Source organism: Octopus bimaculoides, chromosome 24 (genome assembly GCF_046866305.1).
Source record: "Octopus bimaculoides isolate indiv1 chromosome 24, ASM4686630v1, whole genome shotgun sequence".
In the NCBI taxonomy this organism is placed as follows: domain Eukaryota; kingdom Metazoa; phylum Mollusca; class Cephalopoda; order Octopoda; family Octopodidae; genus Octopus; species Octopus bimaculoides.
Window position 1 is genome coordinate 14,708,168 of NC_142951.1, and position 8,089 is coordinate 14,716,256.

The 8,089-nt window shown below is 35.9% G+C and overlaps 4 non-coding genes across 4 annotated transcripts; all 4 read right to left on the reverse strand.

The window, feature by feature from the left end:
• Window positions 1–1,702: 1,702 nt before the first annotated feature.
• On the reverse strand, window positions 1,703–1,827 carry LOC149131203 (U5 spliceosomal RNA). The gene has a single exon (XR_016238297.1). It is a non-coding gene; the product is annotated as a U5 spliceosomal RNA (small nuclear RNA).
• A 562-nt stretch (window positions 1,828–2,389) lies between these two features.
• LOC128251484 (U5 spliceosomal RNA) lies at window positions 2,390–2,514 on the reverse strand. The gene has a single exon (XR_008267149.1). It is a non-coding gene; the product is annotated as a U5 spliceosomal RNA (small nuclear RNA).
• Window positions 2,515–4,078: 1,564 nt separating this feature from the next.
• LOC128251486 (U5 spliceosomal RNA) lies at window positions 4,079–4,203 on the reverse strand. Its single transcript, XR_008267151.1, has one exon. It is a non-coding gene; the product is annotated as a U5 spliceosomal RNA (small nuclear RNA).
• A 744-nt stretch (window positions 4,204–4,947) lies between these two features.
• On the reverse strand, window positions 4,948–5,070 carry LOC128251485 (U5 spliceosomal RNA). Its single transcript, XR_008267150.1, has one exon. It is a non-coding gene; the product is annotated as a U5 spliceosomal RNA (small nuclear RNA).
• Window positions 5,071–8,089: the final 3,019 nt, after the last annotated feature.

An 8,089-nucleotide genomic window follows, 5' to 3' on the forward strand; every position in this document is an offset into this window, starting at 1 on the left:
AAGCGCTGGTCGCCCCGGGGCTACAGACAAGCAAATGTCACTTGTCCAAGGTACCACGCTGTAAGACTGAACCCGAAACCATGTGGTAAGGAAGCAAGCTTATGAGTTGCTTAATCATTTTGGTACCAGCCCGCCTGAAACCGCCTCTGGTCCTATGATATGAACTTCCTATTTCAAAGTGATTTAAATTAAAATCTTCCAAAAAAATAATTCATGTTAACTTATGTTCCAAACATCAACTTAATACTGACAAAATGATTTAACTAACTTCGTTATTTTCAAAATTAGCAGGTGTGGCTGTGTGGTAAGAAGCACCTCAGGCAAGTGTCTTCTACTATAGCCTCAGGCTGACCAAAACCTTGTGAGTGGATTTGGTAGACAGAAACTGAAAGAAGCCAGTCGTGTATATTATGTGTGTGTGTGTGTCTATGTCAGTGTTTGTGCCACACCATTACCTGACAACCGGTGCTGGTGTATTTACGTTCCTATAACTTAGCGGTTCGGCAAGAGAGACCTATAGAATAAGAACCAAGCTTTAAGTGCTTGGATCGATTCATTCGATTTCAAGGCGGTGCTCCAGTATGGCTGCAGTCTAATGCCTGAAACAAGTAAAAAGTTTTTAAAAATGACCAAAATAAAGGCAATGCATTTCAATAGAAATTTGGTAGGAAAATGGTTAAATGGCTGTTATGGTTTTGGCCGATGCAGTTCTTTCGACAGATGGTTCTTTTGAAAAGCTAATAAATCGTTGTAGAAACTCGTTTTAGTTTTCAACGTAAAACTTAGCCTTTTGACGAGTTGCAGAAACTCAACTGATATTTGAAAAAAACTTCTCGAACATTTCAGATTTTTATCAACGATACCTGATCCATATTTTGACCTATAAATTCCGGGTGGGACGTCGACCGAAATCTAGAAAAGAAAGAATTTTAGAATTCCGAGTCACAGACTTACCAAACGTTATTTAAAAAAAAATTTGTTTTGTTTTTGAGAATCAATTTCTGTTATGTAATGTGGTTTATTTCGTTCGGTTCTTTTGAAAGAAAGAAAATAACTTTCTGAGGGAGCGGGCATGTGGTAAAGAAGCTTGCTTCCTAGCCACGGTGTTCGATTCCACTACTCGTCATCTTGAGTAAGTATTTAAAAAAATCATATAATGTCGCGTTGATCATGTGGCGTAGCTAGAGTGTGTGTGTCGCTCAGGACAGCCCTTGAGTTTGTTGTTCCTAACTCGATCTTTATACAGGCTTAAAAGCAGACCTAAAAGCGTCGCTCGAGGGAGCCTACTTAGACCCTAAGCGACACTACTGGTTGATCAACAGATCGACTGTCCGTTGCTGTAATACGTAATACTGATTTCAAATTTTGACACAAGGCCAGTAATTTCGGGGCAAGTCGATTATATCGATCTCAATATTCAACTGGTATTTATTTCATTGATCCCGAGAGGATGAAAGGCAAAGTCGACCTCAGCGGAATTTGAACTCAGAACGCGAAGGCAGCCGAAATGCCGCCAAGCACTTTGCCAGCAAGTTGCCTAAAGCACGCAATATGTAATATTACTGTAATGGTGTGACAGGGAAAACTATAACAAAATAAATGGACAAATATACCGTTTACGTGAGAAATATAGCAACAATGCTGGGACAGTGAATCCCGGTTCGTTAACCAAATTAATTAGTCTGATGTTAGTTTAATTATCAGCCTCAAGGTTAGTTGAGGCTTTCAAAAATAAGTCTATAGACTCATTAAAATGTTCCTCCCCACGGAAATCTTTAGTAAAAGGCGAAAGATTTATCCGCTCGGGGTGAGGAGAAACCAGAGTAATTCTAACAAAACTGTCACTTCTCTTATTATATAAAATATCTAAATAAACAAACACTGATCAGAAAATATAAATTAATGTTTGTAATTAATTCCATGATCAACAAATTTTAAATATCTTTATATATAAATAACTAGTAGATCATAATAAATATTTTCTTCGATGTTTTATTAATTAAACATTAAGGTTTGACTAAATAAAGCTGGATATATTTGTACCTATCAGTGATGTTTATAATTGACCTTCACCTTAAAACTGCTGCTAAAATTTCTCGCCTCACAGGACCAGGTTTTTAAAAAAATTTTTGTAAGCATCAAAGCGTTTCTCGAATTGTCACCGAATTGCTAGAAATAGCAACCAAGTCTTCCCCAAATCACAACCGTTTTTAAATCTGTAGAGATAAACGTAACACACACACATACAACCTGCTGTTATCTTAATTAATGTCTTCATGGTTAGATGAAACTTAGAAAAAATAGGTTCATAGACAACACGGTATCGGAGGGCCGAGGGACCCGAAGTTTGCGAAACCAAGTTAATTAGTCTGATGTTAATTTAATTATCAGCCTCAAGGTTAGTTGAGGCTTTCAAAAATAAGTCTATAGACTCATTAAAATGTTTCTCCCCACGGAAATCTTTAGTAAAAGGCGAAAGATTTATCCGCTCGGGGTGAGGAGAAACCAGAGTTAATTACACACCTGTCACGTCTGTTATTATATAAAATGTCTAAATAAACACATACTGATTATAGTGAGTAAATTAATATACCTAATTAATTTTGTGATTAATAGACTATTAAACGCTTGCGATTATAATACTAAATATAGTTTTCCAAATAAGTTGCACTTACTATAATTTTTAGAAATTTCTATTTCATTAAATAAATTTCTTAATAGCGATGGGTGACATTCATAATTGACGCTCACCTTGAATGTGTTTATTTAATTTTGTGATTTGGGAAGACATACGCATTAAATGATTTCAAAATATCGCTATTTGGTTTGATGTCATTATTACAACTTATACGACTTGATGCCAGTACAAACTAGAAAAGCACTCGGAGAGCGCAGACCTTCGTCAAGCAGCTCATTTTAAGATAGATACGCGAGTAAAATTACTAATAGAGAAACGAAAATAAACTTTGGAAACAGCAACGCCACCATAGGTTACGTGGAAACGATGAACATGTTTTCAAGGGAGATAATCAAAGAACGTAACATTGTAATACTTCATGTAAAGTAAATATAACAAATGAAAAATCCTTCAAGAATCTATAAAAATTCCCGGATCGCTACCAAAATTTCATCATCTGTTCCTTGTCATTACCAACTTTTCCTGCAAGTTTCATCAAATACCATTCACAACTTTTTGAGTTATTTTGCACACAGAGGGACAGACGGACAAACCAATGCCGATGGAAACATAACGTGTGTTTATACGTCTACGTATTTGTTTTTACAAAATTCCTGATGTGGAATTGTGTGTTAAAACAGATATTGTTTTATTTGGGGATGATCATATTTTTTGCCATTTAGCCACATAAACTATTTTTTTTTATCAGGATGTTTGACCACATCATCATGTGAGCATTGAGGATCTTTTTTCTCCCCTCATGCGTTTGTACTGTTGTTCTTCTCACGTTAGTGATGCGGATTTGTATTGCCTGGGTGTAATATCTTCTTCCTCTTATATATATATATATATATATAAAGATCCTCAATGCTCACATGATGATGTGGTCAAACATCCTGATAAAAAAAATAGTTTATGTGGCTAAATGGCAAAAAATATGATCATCCCCAAATAAAACAATATCTGTTTTAACACACAATTCCACATCAGGAATTTTGTAAAAACAAATACGTAGACGTATAAACACACGTTATGTTTCCATCGGCATTGGTTTGTCCGTCTGTCCCTCTGTGTGCAAAAGAATATAAATGCATGTATACACACATATATGTACATACTTACATCTACATGTGTATATATAGATGCATATCAGGGTACAGGACGTTAGAACAATGAACTACAGACAATGGAACGAACACATAGGAAAACAGATAGCCACTTGGAATTATTCCTTCGTCAGCTGCCTTGTGTGTCTGTGTTTATGTTCCTGTAACTTGCCGGTTCAGAAAAAGGATAGCGACAGACTTTTAAAAAAGTATTGGAGCCGATTTGTCTAAGCCAGAAATATAGCTTTACCACGTTAAAAAGCCGAATGACTTAGTCTGATATTAATTTAATTATCGCCTCATGTTTAGATGAGGCTTTCAAAAATAAATCTATAGACTCATTAAAATGTTCCTCCCCACGGAAATCTTTAGTAAAAGGCGAAAGATTTATCCGCTCGGGGTGAGTAGAAACCAGAGTTAGTGTCAGACAATTTCACATTCTGTATTATACAAAATATCTGAATACACAAACACTGATTAGAAAATATAAATTAATGTTTGTAATTAATTCTGTTGTTAATAAACAACAAATATCTCAGAGTATAATTATTAATATAGTATTATAAACAAGTTACATTAATTATCCTATTTAATAATTTATGTTTAATTCAATAAAACTAAATGTATTTATGTTGATCTCTGAAATTTATAATCTACTCTCACCTTCAAAGCTTTTGTCACTCGGATGGAAGACCAAGTAAGCCGGTTGAACTGACAACAGTTTAAAGCAGTTGATTCAAAGTTTTCCCAAATATTTCCACTTGAAATAAGAAATGTTTCAAGAAAAAAATTTTCACGAATTTCGTCTCACTAGATTCTCAAATAAAATATTGATTTAGAATTTTGAAACAGGATCAGCAATTTCGGTGAAGTGGTTAAGTCGATTACATCGACCCTAACTCGTATTTATATTATCAACCCCGAAAGAATAAACAGCAAAATAGAGCAGGTCGGAATTTGAACTCAGAACGTAAAGAGTCGGTAGAAATTCCACTTAGCATTTTCTCCGACGCACTAACAATTCGAATGAGAGCATGTATCCCTGCCCTTTGGACTATCATTTCTTCGGTCCCATGAAAGAGGGTTTGAGAGGAAAACATTATTCCAGTGACGAGGAAGTGAAAACTTTTCCACAGAGTTTAATCTAACTTTAGTTTAATTAAAAAGCTTCTTTAAATGAAGCTTACAAAAATAAGTCTATAGACTCATTAAAATGTTCCGCCCCACGGAAATCTTTAGTAAAAGGCGAAAGATTTATCCGCTCGCGGTGAGGAGAAACCAGAGTAAATAACAAACCTGTCACGTCTGTTATTATACAAAATATCTTAATAAACAAACACTGATTAGAAAAAGTAAATTAATATATGTAATTAATTCTGTGCTTAATAAATCTTAAGTATTTTTATTTATAAATAATTAATGTATTATAATAAATAATTTATATTGTATATTTTAATTGAACATTTAGATTCTAATTTAATAAAAGTAGATAAATTTATTTTTATCAGTGGTGAAAACTTCGCTTCGAGGACCACGTGGTTTTCAATAAATAACAAACTACATTGCGGGTCTCCACACGTGATCAGTCGAATAGCTAAAGATAGCAATAAAAAAAAGTATGTATGTATGTATGTATGTATGTATGTATGTGCGTGTGTGTGTGTTTATTTACGATGGACAGCAGAAAGGAGTCCCCTTCTCATCAATTGTTATCATATTACTTCCTCCTCTCCTTTGTTTCCCTTCACGAGCATTTTAAAAGTTACTTATGTGTATGTGTGTGTCTGCGTGCGCGTTGTTTGTGTGTGTGTATATGTTTGTGTGTCTGTGTTTGTCCCTCCCCCCCCCCCCCACATTGCTTAACGACCGATGCTAGTGTGTTTACGTTCCCGTAACAATAGCGCTTCGGCAAAACGAGACCGATAGAATAAGTACTAGGCTTACAAAGAATAAGTCCTGGGGTCGATCTGCTCGACTATAAAAGGCGGTGCTCCAGCATGGCCACAGTCAAATGACTGAATCAAGTAAAAGAATATAAGAACAAATAACAAATAACATGGATAGATTCCTCTCGCCGAGATCTCTCATATGAGCTAATATAAAATATAGATTTCTTTAAAAAAAGATATTTGGACTCGATTTCAGGCGTTATTCTCCCGTTTGTGATCTCACATATTTGACTGAAACTTTTTTTCTACCGAAGCAATTTTCAAATTTTGTAGCTGAAAATGTTGCATCAGATGGGACCAATTAAAAAATGTAAGCATCATCTAATTTGCTTAAAAACTGAGTTTGTGACAAAGCCTAGAAGTGGTTGCGAATGAGTAAATGTTGACCTTAAGAATATTATTCACACACGATAGTGTACGAATGATATATATATATATATATATATATATATATATATATATATATATATACATACATCCATAAACACACACCTACATGTATGCATACATACATACATACATACATATAATTATACATATATACATGCATACATGCAAATGCGTGTACGTGTGGGTGCTTAAAGATAGCGTGTACATTTTAATTCTAGGAAATTCTGTTTTAACCATAATTATATAATTTATGTACGTGAGTCTTTACACTTTTCTCTCTTTTCTTTTTTTTTTTTTTTTTGTAATTATCAAGATCAAATTTATCATCACTTGATATCAGGATGTGATTGTCGCTGTAAATGACGTTTGCAGTGAATAGGAAAACGTTTTTGAGATGCGACAGAATGTATATCCTGATCACGAGAAATTTCTCTGAAGAAAATTTTAGATAACGAAATCATTAAATTTAACAAGGATTCAGGACTTTTCTTCTTGTTATAATCCTTAAAATGTTGGATTGATATAACACCCACTTCGGTATACAGTATACTTGGTAAAACCAGTGAAGACACGACTATCTCTGACTGCCTACTATTTACTCTTGTACTTCACAGACTTGTCTTTACTTATAGTGACTAGGTTATTCCATTCTTCACGTAGGAGAGTGTACCATTATTACTAATCTCCTACAACATCTCCCCTTTTAAGTTTTTTCTTAGGAAGTGTCATACTATCTAGGTTTCTTTTTTTATTCATCTTACCTCCCTTTTTTGAGTTTTTTTTTCGTACAATATGATATTTTTTGCGCTTGGCATTGATTTTTCAGGAACTCTGTCTTCGTTTCCTCTCACTTGTACGCCTGGGTTAAATTACCAGCAGTGGCGTTGGTACTTGGAGCGTATCGTACAACCATTCCATCGGTTTCTCCAACTTCTTTGGTTAGCTTTCCACGAATCTCTTTTCCAGCTGGTTCGTTCCTGTGCCTCTTTTGTATGCCTTTTCTACTTTTTACTCAATACATCATTTTACCTATGCATTTGGTAATTACGCCACCTTCCCCACTCTGCTTTCCATTCTTGTATGCCCTCATATACACTTTTACACCAACTTTAAAGAATTTTGATATGTCTTCCCTGGCACTGCTTCTTTTCTTGCCAGGTAGCAATTTATCAAAGACTGATTTTACTTTCCTTCCAAGCGTCAGCTCCGCTAGTGAGCTACCTGTTGGTGCATTCAGATTTAGTATCACACGATACACTCTTAAGAATTGTTGTAGAGCTGTCTCATCCGTGAATTCCTCATTTGATTTTTCTAAGGGCTCTTTTGAAGGTATCAACAAAGAGTTGTACTTGTCCGTTAGATCTGGGATGGTATGGCGCAGTAGTTCCATGTTCTACCGCGAACGTTTCAGAAAACTTTTTAAAATTCGCTAGACACAAACTGTAATAGTGTCTTGTCACAGCCTATCTTGTCTGGGATGCCGAATCTTGCAAACAATTCTGGGATACCGAATCTTGCAAACAATTCTGGGATGCCGAATCTTGCAAACCACCAGCACCAGCACCACTACCACCACCACCACCACCACCACCACTACAACAGCAGCTGCAATAATTGCAATAACAATTAATTTCTGCTAATGACAGCATTAAAAGAAGTGGTGGTGTTGGTGGTGGTAGTGGTGGCGGTGGCGGCGGTGGTGGCGGTGGTGGTGGTGGTGGTGGTGGCGGCGGTGGCGGTGGTGGTGGTGGTGGTGGTGGTGGTGGTGGACACCTGTTGGGGTCCTAAGAAACAATAATATTAAGACATCAACGGGTGGGGGAGCTAAAAATAATATTGAATTGGGTCTAAAATTAGTTGCAATAACTTGCTTACTTCCTCCATTAACTCTCTTATACTCTCTTTCTCTCTCTCCCTCTCTCTGTACCTCCCTCGCGCCTACCTCCCTCCCTATCTCACTCCCAGCC